This window comes from Mytilus galloprovincialis, chromosome 11 (genome assembly GCF_965363235.1).
Source record: "Mytilus galloprovincialis chromosome 11, xbMytGall1.hap1.1, whole genome shotgun sequence".
In the NCBI taxonomy this organism is placed as follows: domain Eukaryota; kingdom Metazoa; phylum Mollusca; class Bivalvia; order Mytilida; family Mytilidae; genus Mytilus; species Mytilus galloprovincialis.
Genome location: NC_134848.1, coordinates 44097387 through 44113843, shown reverse-complemented (window position 1 = coordinate 44113843; position 16457 = coordinate 44097387).

Below are 16457 nucleotides of genomic sequence, written 5' to 3'. Positions count from 1 at the left end.
CTACATTTCTTACGACAATACAGAATTTTAAGGTGAATTAAGGGTAAATGTTTTAAATAGATTTCCGCTATTTGAGGTAATTCATGGTACAAATATATCACAAAAATTTACAAATTTAACTAATCGATGACAAAATTTCAGAAAAATACTCTTTGATGTCCCTTTTTTTGGTGTAACGTCGTGTTGTATGAACATCGTGCACAACGCCTTAGCGCATTAATATCCTTTATTTGCGAAATATATGAGTAAGGTACGTATGGGGTGTGAAAATGAAAATTAGACAGCAACCCAATGACACGAACAACGAAAAGACACGTTGATACTGACATACAAATGTACGATTAACAGGACAATCAGTCATAATAAAAACCAAAACTACACATTGAAATGTACAAATGACAAAAGACAACTAATTGCAAGCGTTTGAACAGTTGATAGACTTGAACTAGTTTTATTTTAGGAACTACATAACACTAATATAATGTCGAACAATGGACAAACAAATGTAGAAATATACAATATTCGGTCACTGCACGTCAGAAACATATCAACGTGTATGCATGAGGCTTGAAAACAGTCGAAGGGCGAGGTTTACCGAGCTGTTCAACTGTTGTGTGTCGAATACAGCAAGTTGATATCTAACGAACCCAAAATTTTGAAGAAAAATGACGTGGTCACGTTGTTTATGTCCGCCGGAAGTTTATTCCGGATATGAAACACAAATGATGTGTACATGAACCAACGACAACCACTGACTTACAGGCTCCTTCCTGGCTTGGGACAGGCACATACAGAATGTGCAGGGTTAAACTATAGTTTGAAGGCGCAAACCTTGAACAGTGATGTAACAAACATGACAGAGCAACATTAGAAAACAAAAATTTGTCCATAATACACGGATGCCCAAATCCGCCCCATCATTTTCTATGTCCAATGGACCGTGAAAATGTGAAACAATCTCTAATTTGGCATTACATGTAGAAAGATAATATCATAAAGAACATGTGTATAAGTTGATTGGACTTCAATTTAACTTCATCAAAAACTACCTCGACCAAAATCTTTAACATGAAGCGGGACAGACGGACGAACGGACGGTACGACGGACGAACGGACGCACAGACCAGAAAACATAATGCCCATAAATGGGGCATAAAAATATGAAAAAAAATCTGTTGAGAAGAGCTTAACTCGTCAGATTGATACAAAACAGAAATACATTTAACAAAAAACAGAGTGGCAGGGTATTTATCCATCCCCAGAACAACAAAATACAGCTTTGTATACAACCCAGAACAACTCGCAGTTACTGAAAGCCAGGTCAGAGTCAATAATATCAAATGATAAAAAAATATGTAAGAGTATTTTAGACACAAACGACTTCTGCTTCTAAATTCTTACTCATTAAATTGACTTAAATTCTTAAATTTGACGTATTGCATAGTTTTAAAAGTTAACGAACAACTGACGCCAACGACGGCCGATAACATAAGATGGACGTTAGTGATGGGGAAAGATCACCTGCATGGGCATTCGAAATGAATAATTCAACAGTTGACTGAAAAATGCTAATTATTATAAGAAATTCTTTAGCCATATTTACATATTACCTAACTTTCTTTAGTTTGGAACAGATTTTTTTTCTTCATACTTGACCTTTTATTAATCGTTCATCAAGATGGAGAGCATCAATCAAAGCATTTTTCTTTTGATAAATATAAACAATGCATGTGCATCCAACAAACGCCCAGTGGCAGATTCGGGGGAGGGGGTTTGTTGAGGGTGTACCACTTACTGTTAAAAAAATACAAGATTTTGCTAAAATTTAAATTTGTTCACCATTTTGGACAATTACACCCCTATCTTGGACCCTCAATACGCCCCTAATGTGGGTATTCAACTACATGTATATCTATACCAATTAATGCTTTATTTACTGCTGTTGATTTCATAGGAGTACACACTCATTTTTAATTCGGAGTATTGCCAAAAAATATTCTGTTTATACTACGTAAGAAAGCAATGATTTCGTTTGTTTAAAAAAAAAAGAATATAAATGTGTCCATTTGTTGAAACACAAATTTTACAATAAACAAGAATAAAAAAAAAAAACAATACCCGGTCCCCTTAAAGTTAAACATGTTAAATGGTTGTTGCCTTCAAACAATCACCTTGTAAAAAAGATTATGTTCTTCTCATATATGTTATGATGGTACATGTATGATACTAAACCCCTAACGGGAAGGATTGTGCCTGATATTCATATGATGAAATCATAATCTTTCAGTCAGTTTAATTGAAGTCAGGAGCTGGCATGTCAGTTAACTGCTACATGTAGTAGTCTGTTGTTATTTATGTATTATTGTCATTTTGTTTATTTTCTTTGGTTACATCTTCTGACATCAGACTCGGACTTCTCTTGAACTGAATTTTAATGTGCGTATTGTTATGCGTTTACTTTTCTACTTGGCTCGAGGTATAGGGGGAGGGTTGAGATCTCACAAACATGTTTAACCCCGCATTTTTGCGCCTGTCCCCAAGTCAGGAGCCTCTGGCCTTTGTTAGTCTTGCGTTATTTTAATTTTAGTTTCTTGTGTACAATTTGGAAATTAGTATGGCGTTCATTATCATTGAACTAGTATATATTTGTTTAGGGGCCAGCTGAAGGATGCCTCCGGGTGCGGGAATTTTTCGCTACATTGAAGACCTGTTGGTGACCTTCTGCTGTTGTTTTTTTTCTATGGTCGGGTTGTTGTCTCTTTGGCACATTCCCCATTTCCATTCTCAATTTTATCTCTCTGTCTCTCTCTCTCTGCACCTTAAAGAACGTTTATTTTACTTTCGAATAGGAATGAAATATTCGCCACTGTACGTTAAGAAAACTATATCAATTAAATTAATTTCCTTGGCAAAAAGTTTAATAAAAAAATGCCAAAACGATTTGACTAATCCTTACGGTATTTCGTGTAACAAAATATAAAAAAACCCACACGAATTGTTTTATTGTGATAGCACTGTGACTTAGTATACATATTTGGCACAATTTTTATCTCTTTCACAAAACAGCATAATGCGAGACATACATGCTGTAGGTGTGCTAAACTATTCGTATGAAGTTTTATATTTCAGTATATGAAAAATCCCTGGATGCTTCATACCTTTTTGCACAAGTATATATGCATTAGCATGACTACGCTACGCAGTTTCATATGTTCATTGTGTCTGCCCAAATTTTCGTAGTTCAGCGACTGCTTCAACCCTGTATATATTTTTGTCATATGAATATGAGAAATAGGAAAACTATATTTGGTAAGTCGGATCTAGATCAGTGAGCAAGGTTAAGTTTTCGCAGTCATTTTATATATATATATATATATATATATACAATATATAAATGCTATATGCAATAGATTTAATATATTTGAACATAATTTTAAGGTGTATACTGTCTGGTAGGGTTATATATGTACCCTTGGCCGTAGGTATATGTACAGACTACAGTAATGTTGTTTTTCTTAGACAAAGAGCAGGGAACCAGGTCAAGAGTACCCATGTCTGATAGTGATTATATACAGTGATGGTTTACTTTCAGTATATAAAAAAAAGATGTGGTATGATTGCCAATGAGACAACAGTCTCAAGAAGAGACCAAATGACGCAGAAATTAAGAGCTACAACCATCATGACCATGACAACTGTACCCCTAACATGGGAGTAAACCATAAGACATATATAGCAGATGCATGGTGATGATTCACAGTTATGATTAGTCTCAATATCTTAATATTAAAAAAAAACTTGCTTCATCAATTCTCGCGCAAGTTTGTGCAATCGTGGTTAACATAAGTAATATATCGGGACGTAAGTATATATCTTGAACTATATTTATTTATTTTCAAATACTAACTGCCTGTTTTATTCGCGATACGCTAACATTTTAAAAAATACATTAAATTCAGAATAGAAGACCGTTTTATCGGATAAAACATAGACTCTAAACCATTAAACAATAGACCATTCCCATTTTATCAAAATTTTTGTAGTATCATAATCGTAATTTAATGACAAAATTTATATAATATTTTATTATTTTTATTGACAATGAACTTGTCTGAGTAAAGAGACCGATCGGGGACACTCCACTCCTAAATCCGCCACCGAGCTCTATTGAGAGAGATCAAATAACTGGGAATTCTGTTGTATTCATTTAACTTTAAAATTACACCGTATTTTGGGTGTTATTATTCAATTTTAGGATCTTTAAGGGGTTTCAAAGTTTACAATTTAGAAAGATAATGTTTGATTTGATTTGTTTGGTTGTTTTTGGGGTATTTTTTTTTGGAGGGGGCAATGTATTTGAAATGCCATTTTCCTTTGTTAGTCAATGAAATGAAAGAATAAAAAAGGGGGAGGTGAATGAGATCAATTTTAAGAGATATTTTTCTTTCACTGATGACGAGTCTGTGTTTAGCAAATTAATTTTGTGGAGTTGTCTCCTTCCCCTTTTTAGCTCACCTGGCCTAAAAGGCCTTGACTGAGTTTATCTTATCACTTGGCGGCGTCCATCAAACGTCGTCCGTCGTTGTCGTTCATTAACTTTCACAATCATAATCTCCTCAAAAACTCCTGGGCAAAATTTAATAAAACTTGGCCACAATCATCATAAGGGTATCTAGTTTAAAATATGTGTCGACATCCTGGCCCGCCAACAAAGATGGCTGCCATGGCTGAAAATAGAACATAATATTGAATTGCAGATTTTGGCCTATATCTCCGAATCAATTTGCATTTAGACAAAGCTGACATTGGGTTAAATTGTTTATGTGGTCAAGTCTTCATGTATCTGGCCTGAAATTTTCAGAAAAATCAGCCAAATTTTTGTTGGGTTTCTGATTCTGAATTGGTAATCTTAAAGTAATTTGAGTTTTTGCTTATTATCTTGAATAGTATTAAAAATGGAAATAAACTGTATTATGTTCAGCAAAGTAAGACCTATAAATAAGTCAAAATTGTCAATTAAGGAGTTATTGCCTTTTAAAGTCATTTTTTTACATTTTTTAATGTAATTATTTACAAAAATCTTCTCCTCTGAAACAATTGAGACATATTTAACCGAATTTTTACAATCATCATTAGGGTATTTAGTTTAAAATATGTGTCCGATGAACCCGCCTGCAAACCTACATTGCGAACATGGCTAAAAATAGAACATAGGGGTATAATGCAGATTTTGGCTTATATCTCTGAAACTAAAGCCAGAGTATAATAGTTGCATTATTTAATGCATCGATTGTAAACAAATATACCAGGTGAGCGACACAGCCTCTAGTGAGTTTTTACATCGTACGTCTCGAAATTCCTTTAATGGAGGTCTCATTGGGGGGGGGGGGGGGGGGTCTGATCCCGGATCCCGCTTATTGTTTTGTCAGATTCCCGTATCCCGCTTAACACTATGTAGGTAAGAAATTCTCATTTTTTTCTTGTAATTTCCCGTGTCGCGCTAGACTTCATTTCACGTTTTCACGGTACAATAATTTGACTTTCACGCGTCACGCTTAGAAATAATCGGTTATCCCGCTTTACGCTTAGACGCCAATGAGACGCACTTTAAAGCATGAATATCCAATTTAACAAATGACGTTGCATGTCTTGGTCCATACTTGGCAATTATTTAGGCGGGAAGTCATCTAAGTACCATAACAGTCTTGATTAAGATTACGGAAATATGACAAAACTTATAGAATATTCAAAGTGAAGAATTCCTCAAACGGGTCTTTCATAGATATGATTCGTCAATTCCCGCTTATTGTTTTGTCAGATTCCCGTATCCCGCTTAACACTATGTAGGTAAGAAATTCTCATTTTTTTTTTTGTAATTTCCCGTGTCGCGCTAGACTTCATTTCACGTTTTCACGGTACAATAATTTGACTTTCACGCGTCACGCTTAGAAAAAATCGGTTAAGCTAGACGCCAATGAGACGCACTTTAAAGCATGAATATCCAATTTAACAAATGACGTTGCATGTCTTGGTCCATACTTGGCAATTATTTAGGCGGGAAGTCATCTTAGTACCATAACAGTCTTGATTAAGATTACGGAAATATGACAAAACTTATAGAATATTCAAAGTGAAGAATTCCTCAAACGGGTCTTTCATAGATATGATTCGTCAATTGTACGTGCCTTTCGTCAAAAATTGTATTACAGAAAACTCTAGTAAAACGTTTATGTAAAACTCCATTCTGTGTAGGACTTGCATGCATACACAAATCCAGTTTGCAATATTGGCAAAATCGAGATATTGGGTTTTACAATAGTAGATGGAATTTTAAACAATTTACATGTACGTACGACGGATGCCGACGGACACCAAGTTATCGCAAGCGTTTAATGTTTGCTAGACCTTTAAGGATCAATATTAGCTAAAAAGAAAATATATAATAAATGTAAAAGATGAATTTATTATGACTTGACCTTGTCCAAAGTTTAAAGAGCATGAAGAGTAACACATGGTGTTGTAGGGATCACAGTGACCACGGTGACCTGATTAATCAGAAGGATGTTAACTCACAAATATTCCTCTGCGGTCAATAAAGCAGCTGGAATTAACGTGCATATAAACATTTATTATTCCATGTAACCCCGCTCCCCTTCTTGAAATCTTCCTGACTTAATTTATTAAATACATATAATACCTTTGATTATTTAGCCTGAATATTATAAAGTTCATGTATTACTACTTTATAACCCAGGCGATCATCTTTTATTTCTATACGAGAAAAAATAAATAATCAAAAAATAATTTTATATGGGTAAAAATAAGACAAGAGGCTGTCACAACGACAGCAAACCGGATTTATTAACATTTATTTGTGTCCTGGCAATATCACAAGAACCATAACTGATGAATGCTGAAAGTGAAAATCGTCAATATCAAATTTGACCTCCATTTTGTCATCAGTATCAACATATTAAAATTTGAAAAGCTTAGATTGAATGGTTCATTAGTAAATGCAACGACGTGAATGGAAACACCATTTTACGATCTTTCAAGAACCATAACTCCTGAACGGTAAAAGTCAAAATTGTCATTATTAAACTTGACCTCTATTTTGTCATCAGTAACAACATATAAAAATTTCAAAAGCTTTGGTTGAATAGTTTATGAGAAAATGCACGGACATGACTGGAAACACCATTTTTCAATCTTTCAAGAACCATAACTCCTGAACGGTAAAAGTCAAAATCGTCATTATTTAACTTGACCTCCATTTTGTCATCAGTAACAATATATTAAAATTTGGGAAGCTTTGGTAGAACAGTTCATGCGTAAATGCAGGGACACGACTGGAAACTCCATTTTTCAATCTTTCAAGAACCATAACTCCTGAACCGTAAAAGTCAAAATCGTCATTATTGAACTTGACCTCCATTTTGCCATCAATAACAACATATTAACATTTGGGAAGCTTTGGTAGAACAGTTCATGCGTAAATGCACGGACACGACTGGAAACTCCATTTTTCAATCGTTCAAGAACCATAACTCCTGAACGGTAAAAGTCAAAATCGCCATTATTGAACTTGACCTTCATTTAGTTGTCAGTAACAACATATTAAAATTTGGGAAGCTTTGGTTGAACGGTTCATGAGTTAACGCACGGACAACATTTGATTGCCGCCCGCCCGCCCGCCCGACCGCCCGGCCGCCCGCCGTACATCCCCAAATCAATAACCGACATTTTTGTTACAAAAATCCGGTTAAAAATAGAATAAATTCTAGAGTATTTGCCAGGGCTTGCAATTAAATTGAGGCGTGAGTATGTGTTATAAGTATGAATCCTAATTGAAGCCGGGGTTGCTCACTAATTTGCCAAAAAAATGTGTTCTTAAATTTTATATTAAACAAATGTTAAATAAAACTTAGTTCAACACGTTGAAGTTAAACAATTATTTAATTTAAATCAGCACTACAAATTAAATTAAAATTCTTCATTCATTTGTGTTTAGTATATAAACATGAAACGCTCATTCAATATGATATTTTTGAAAGTCCTATGGAAATCATTTTTCTTTTTCTAATAATTAAACACTTCACTGTCATGACTGCGCATGTAGGCTCCAAAGTTGTCTTACTGACTCAGTTTATCTTGTAATCGAAAAAGGGACACCATAAAAACACGTCTTCCCATTCATTAGTATAGAAGCATATATTGACACATTCCCCATTTCCATTCTCAATTTTATGCATATGTTTTAGACTCCTGCTGGTATTACAGAAGACAGAGAATGGCTCCAGTTCATCGTTTGAGAGGCGACGACTCAAGCGCAGGGGTCTACATATGTAGGTATGTTTGTTCGGGATGTATAAATAAACAGCCACATCCGCTCTTGTTTTATGAATATGTTTAATCCGATGACCTCGGGTACAGAAAGCACCACAATGGCGTCGTCTTTAAAAAAAAACTATCGCGACAACTCTCATAGGTGTCCGTAAATGCCCTGTTGCAATGACTTATTTCTGATGCTATCAAACATTCCTCTTTGAGTAGAGACGAGGCACATACAAATGCCTCCAGAGTTTGACTGTTAATTATAAAAAAACCAGACGAACAATAGTGATTTATTTTATTTATAATAAATAAGATGTGGTATGATTTACAATGAGACAACTGTCCACAAGAGACAAAACGACACAGAAATTAGAATATACAAAAATATGAAATAAAAAAAGAGGTTGATCTTTTGCTCTTTTAACATGTTCATGTTTAAAGCTAACTATATGGTATGTGTTTTCTCATTATTGAATGACTTACATATCTTACATTAAAATAGTTGACATCCTTGTAGTTGTTGAGACTTTTGTTGGAGAGTTGTCTCATTGGCATTCATACCGCGTCTTCTTGTTTTTATATTAGTATAGATAATTACTTTCTGCGGAAGAGCAGATTTTTACAGCCTATTCAATTATTGACAAAACACTAAAATTGAGAATGGAAATGGGGAATGTGTTAAAGAGACAACAGCCCGACCAAATAGCAGACAACAGCCGAAGGCTGCCAATGGGTCTTCAGTGCAGCGAGAAACTCCCACAGATCCGAAAACTGTGCTCTAGCTACAAATATTACGTCATTCTTTTATCAAGTTTCTGAGAATAAGATTACGGAAATATTTGTTTGAATGACAAGGAGATTGCAATATTTCTTCCAAGAGTTAGGTATAATGAAATCTTGAGTTTGGTTACTTCCTGTTTTTGAATCTCTGTCTTATTAAAACGGATATAATACTGGATATATATTGATCACAGATAATGTGGTGGCAACAAACAGACCCAATTGAACGGCATCTGAAATCTAGCATAAACATGTTAAACTAATGAAATATTCTTCAAAGTTTACACCTTCAATTATGATAAGCAATGTACAATTTGTAATTGTAATTGACATGCATGTGATCGAAAAAAAAATATTAGTAAAATGATTAAAGATGGGAAATTATATCCAATATTGTATTTTATTTGAAGTTTCATAACTACCCGGTATATAAAGGAGGAACTAGAAGTTGGAATCTACAAGATCAGAAGGCGATACACCATTGGAAAGACAATTCTATAGTTAGCGTGAAAAAAAAAGTTGAAAAGTTGTTAAACCTGAGCGGGTATATAACGCTGGATTATATAACACGCAAATAAATATGCTTAAACAGCACAAAACTTGCACAGAGGAGTTCACTGCAACTAACTTGTCCTGGGATATGTCCATAGCATTTGTTACTTATGTTACATATTACTCGGCTTACTTTATAAATGAATGAGTTGATGTAATGTCTAGAGCGGTTTTCAGATCAGCAAGGCAGTTATTTTTCTTTGATAATTCTCTTAATTATTTATTCCCGTTGAATATGTAATGTGTAATCATTCATTTATATGTCTTTTATTCACTGAAATGATTTTATTTTTGGTACGGTGCTTCTAATTTTTCAAGTATACGAGGCAAGCATTTTTCTAACATGACATGCCATGATATGATTATGCTTTTTTAATATTCTTGTTTTCAGTTAGTGTTTGATCCAGTTAACCATATACTAATATATTTATATAAGAAAAATACAATAAAAACTGTGATCTTATGAATATTCTGATGTATCCAATAAAGCTTCGCCTTTTATTTAAACGAATTACCTTATTGCTATGGTAATTCAACGTTTTAAGAGGAATAAAGTTTAAACACAAATATATCAGATTTATTTAGCATGCACGGTAAATGTATTTCAGAGCACACTGAGCTATATATGTGCTAAAGCCTTTTAACTTTTGAAAGATGCTATTCTCAATGATGAAATGTGCCTTTCAAACAAAAGGTACTTTTAACAGAATTCTGATAAGTCTGTCGCATCTAATAGCAATTTAATCATGATATAGCTTTACAGAATTCTCATAAGCCTATAGCATCTAATAACTATGTAATTCTTAACAGAATTCTGATAAGACTATAGCATCCAATACCAATACAGTTCTTAACAGAATTCTGAGAAGACTATACTAGCATCTAATATCAATCTAATTCTTAACAGAATTCTGATAAGACTATAGCATCCAATACCAATACAATTCTTAACAGAATTCTGACAAGACTATACTAGTATCTAATACCAATATAATTCTACCTTATAATTCTTAACAGAATTCTGATAAGACTATACTAGCATCTAATACCAATATAATTCTTAACAGAATTCTGATAAGACTATAGCATCTATTACCAATATAATTCTTAACGGAATTCCGATAGGACTATAGCATCTAATACCAATATAATTCTTAACAGAATTCTGATATATAGGACTATAGCATCTATTACCAATATAATTCTTAACGGAATTCCGATAGGACTATAGCATCTAATACCAATACAATTCTTAAAAGAATTCTGATATATAGGACTATAGCATCTAATACCAATATAATTCTTAACAAAATTCTGATAAGACTATAGCATCTTATAACAATTCAATTCTTATCAGAAATCTGACAAGACTATAGCATCCAGTTCCATGCAATGCAAATCTTAACAGAATTCTGATAAGATGGTCGCATCAAATACGGAATTGAATGTAATTTTAACAGAATTCTGATAAGACTACAACATACAAAACCAATGTAATTCTTTACAGAGTTCTAACAAGACGGTCGCATCAAATACCAAATTGAATGTAATTCTTAACAAAATTCTGATCGACTACAGTATCCAATACCAGTGTAATTCTGTAAAGAATTCTAATAAGAATAAAGATTCATAAGTCTTTTATTATAAAGCTTCGATAGTTTAATTTAATTCATAAATCAAGGGGTCTTAACAAAATTAAAATAAAATTGCAGCTTATCAGAAGTGTTGAACATGCTAAACGGATATTTTGTTTGTGCAATAGATCTGAGGAGTACAGTGAACTGTTTGATAACAGCAATATGCAATTTGTCTTTGAATATCAAAGTTCCTGTAGTGACTAGTTAGAAAATGTCTCTTTTTAACTTGCCAGACCCAGAATTTGATCATATGGAAATAATCAATTGCAAATGGAAGCTGTTAGAAACAGAATATACGTTAGGTAATCACAAAGAAACAAATACAGTCTATCCTTTTTTTAAATGCGTTTATTTCCAGTCTGAAAGTGCATTTAACAGTATAAGAAAATAAGTTTTAAAGATTTGTCATGAATGGTCAATAAAATAGGTACGGAGGATACCAGAGGGACAGTCAAACTCATAAATCCAAAATAGACTTACAATGCCATGGCAAAAAATGAAAAAGACAAACAGACAAACAATAGTACACATGACACAACATAGAAACTAAAGAATAAGCAACGCGAACTCCACCAAAAACTAGGGGTGATCTAAGATCTCCGGAAGGGTAAGCAGATCCTGCTCCAAATGTGTCACCCGTCGTGTTGCTCATTTTATAGCAAATCCGGTAAATAGTCTAATTCGGTAGGTCACATTCATGAAAGAGAAGTGGATTGCAGTTACGACGTAAGGAACGTATCCAATACCATTTGTGAAACGGTTATTCCATAACGGTCAACCAACTCGTGATGGCGTTCGGTAATAGGTTTAATAGTTTTCTTGTTAGCAGCAACTTTCTATCAAGAGAAGCATGATAGAAAATGCAATCAATAACATATGTTATGATATAAATTGCTCACTGGAGGCTAGAAATCTATTTGTTTTCTCAGTAAAACACGTTTTTTCCTAAACATATAGGACTGACTGCATATTTCTTTCCCTTTGTAATTTTTTCACATGGACAGATTAAATTACATTTATTGTCTGACATAAAATTGATCTCGAAAGAAAATGTGTCCAAGATAAAGGAGCAACACAGTCTAGCATTTTAAAACTTTTTCTTAACTTTTAATTGGATTTTTATATATGGAGTTTTAATATTTCGTCTTAGTTGCATTTGCATCGAAATTATACATTTTGGGCGTTATTGTACATTTTTGTAATGAACAATGTACATAAAACAAGTAAATGCAGGGATAAATTATAATTTGAAACACTTAAATCACTTAAATCATGTCCTCAGTTGTATACATAGTATAATATATGTGTGATCAAATTTATACATAAACCTACATCTGATAAATATAGCTTGCACTTTGCTGAGATGATTAAATTTAGTGTGGTGTGGATGATTATCGGTCCTTTTATAGCTTTTCTGTATTAATTATATTAAATCAGGACTAAAATAGACATTACTTCTATTTCTATTAGGCAAGGAATACACGTTCTTATATTAAGACTCGGAAACACTATAAATTACACTATTTTGCAACATTAGATTTATGTGTACTGACATATATCAAACCTATAAGGGCATTCCTTACAAACAATAATTGGTTTTTAATTAAACTGCAATGATTTACTATTAAAAATCTAACATCATTATGTTCGGCATTTTGAAACCAATGTTGTGGGATTGTTGATTACAGCATATTTTTCGGTCTTATATTCTAGAGTAAACAAGGTCATTTAAATTTGGTGCTGTAGACACCGTTTAACGGAATCTGCGAACAGATATTTTCAATTGATTTCGGTCTTGATATAAAGTCGTTGGGGTAAGCTGTTTCGAATTTCATTATTCGATTGAGAGAAAAAAAATCGGGGTTACAAACTTAAACCGAGGGAAACACATCGACTATAGGAGGAAAACAACAAAACAAAACAAAAGCACTGAAGTGCAACAAAACACAAATGACAATGTAACACACAGAAACTAACTATAAGAAAACAATTGCCATTTTCGTATAGAACAATTTAAGAAAAAAACGGTGGATTGAACCTGGTTTTCTGGATACCCAAACCTCGCGCTTTTATGTCAATGTTAAATATAACACTAAAATGACAACATTTCATGACAGGAATACAGTACAAATAAACTCAGGAACATTCAGGACAGAGAAATACATAAATAAACAATACAACAGTATATTTATAAGACATCAGTCGATGCTAGATTAAACATTTCAGTGCAATATGTCGAACAAAAAATATTGATACATGTATTTAATCTTAAATCGTATTTCCTAAAATGATACGGTGCACTATTATAGTTAAGTGATTTGTGACTTGTTTACATGGAAAGATTGGATGACTTTTTTTCTGAAATAAAATTATTTTTAAAGAACATTAAATTAGTCAATCAAAAAGAGGAAAATTCATTTTTTTTTTTTAATTATACACGCGTTTATGTCCAATCCGACAATACATCTCAGTGTTATTTTGTACACAGTCAAATCATCATTTTAATTTTCTATATTGATGAACTTTTAAAATCCGTTAAAAGCTGACTTTGATTAAAAAACATTTTGTATGTACATTTATCAAATATATAATGTTAGTCTCAGTGGTGTTATACAATTCATAACATCGTATTATATGTTCTCATATATGATGCCGGCTCGTTGTCAAATTTACCAGTATAAAACAAAGAGAGATCGTAATAAGCTATGACACGGAAGTCCGAAAGATAATGCAAACAACAGTTTGATTTAAAATGGTGAATATTTTTTTAAAATGTGTAACAAGTGCTTTATTGGCCAAGACAAAATTTAATAAGGCAATATTGTAGCAGTGGAAAAGATTTACTGTGTCACTACTTAAAAACAATTTTTTGAAAGGTAAATAAAAAAGAAATGACGTTTCCATATTAAGTCTCGTAGTATTGTATAAAGTCAATAGTACTATATATAAAGATATAAAGAGATCCCTTTTTGATAAAGGGTTACTAGCTGTCAAATTCGCGGTCACCGATTTGACTCAAATTCTCATATTTGATTTATAATAATGTAAAACATTTATCCAAACTACCAAAAGTCTAAAATAAACAGTTAACAGAGAATGGGGTAGATAATGTGTAGATTCGTTTCGTGTGTATTTTAGTCCAGACGCCATCTAATTAACTATCGATTTGACCTCAGATGACCATATAAGCGATGTAAAATCAAATTTTTAGAATTAAAATTTAGTTTTGTAAATTAAATACTCACCTTCATAAATTTAGATATCAGTCCACTCGCTGCATTATTCAACCGGAAACCAGCCAGAAAAAGAACCATGACCCCGTGACAACCTCTCCCACCTGACACCTGTGTGTCCTAAACCTTCATCATTTATTCCTTAAAATGCTAGGCACTAAGGGGGGATGAAGGGGAGGAGGGAGGGACCTCTGATTTATGAAGGTGAGTATTTAATTTACAAAACTAAATTTTAATTCTAAAAATTTGATTTTTATTACATTAAATACCTCACCTTCATAAATTTAGATAACAGAATTTAACGAAGAGCTGAATCCCCATCACTAGGAGGAGGAAAAACAACCTGTTGAGCAGCAACTAAAGGCCCTAAAGAATAGAGGTTGTCACAATGAAGAGGCATGGACCGTAAATAATGGTTATAAAAGGCACTATCAGACCTCCAAAAACCAGCTGACATGATTTCCGACATAGAGGAGGAATTAAAAATGTTCCAAGAAGAGGCTAAGGCTCTTACTTCATGTGCTTTAACTTGATGTTTAACTAAAACTTCAGAAGAAGCAGACTTATAGGCCAAAATGACAGTATTGCAAATCCAGGTAGAAATGGTTTTGGCAGAAATGTCAGAAATTCCTTTTTTAATAGGAATGAACAACCTAGAAGAACCAGCAGATCTTAATTTAGCTGAAGACGCTAGGTAAACAAGCAAGGCTCTCACTGGACACAAAACCTGATTATCCGCTGTGGGAGGTAAAGCAGGAACAGTAATACAACCAGAACCTTTATCAGGTAACTGGTTCTTTGCTAAAAAAGATGGATCAGTGAGAAGAGTAACTGAAGACTTATCAGACGCAAAGCGGAGACAAGACTCAGAAATTGACAAGGCATGAATCTCACTCCTTCTGCGACCAGTAGCCAAAGCTATCAGAAAACAACATTTATAAGATAAAAATTTGAAGGAGGCTGAATGTAAAGGTTCAAAAGGTGGAAACTGTAGAACCTTTAAAACCAAACCTAAGTCCCAAGAAGGAACCAAACGCCTTTGACGAGGTCTATTAAGGCAAAAGTTTTTTATCAATAATGACAAAAACTCATTATCCCCAAAATCAGAGCCTCCTGAAAGTGATATTGTTCTGGCTATGGCAGATCTATATCCCTTTATAGTAGAAGGAGAATAACCTTTCTCCTCAAAAAGGTAAAGAAAGAAATCCGCTAACTGTTGTACAGTAACAGAGAGTGGATTAATCTGCTTCGACAGACACCAAGTACAGAAGATAGACCATTTTGAGTCATAAACTGCTCCTGTAGATTGTCTGACTGATCCTGAGATACGCTTGGTTGCTCCCTCAGAAAAGCCTCCCTTTCTGAGGGAATTCCTGACAACAACCAAGCGTGCAGATGGAGATTCTGCAGACCCTGATGCAGTTTTCTTCCTTTGAATTGAGACAGTAGATCCTCTCTTAGAGGCAGACAAAGGGGCTTCGCACAACACAGAAGTAGTAGTTCTGGGAACCAAGACTGTCTTGGCCAAGCCGGAGCAATAAGAATGGTCTTGCATAGGTCCCTCTGAATCTTGTGCAAGATCTTTGGAAGAAGACGAAAAGGAGGGAACATGTAACTGAACATTCCCTTCCAAGATAGGGTCATAGCATCTACTGCCCAAGCTTTCTCGTCTGGAATGGGAGAAACGTAAGTCTCCAACTTGTGATTCAGACTGGTGGCAAAAAGATCTATATGAGGACGATCCCAACGAAGAATGATCTCCTGAAACACTGATGGATGAATTTCCCATTCTGTGTTCACTGGAACACGGGAACGTGAGAGAGCATCCGCCAGAAGATTTTGACTGCCTGGAACATGTCTCACTGACAGAATTAAATTGAGACTGTGACACAGAAGAAGAATTTCCTTGCTCAGATGATAC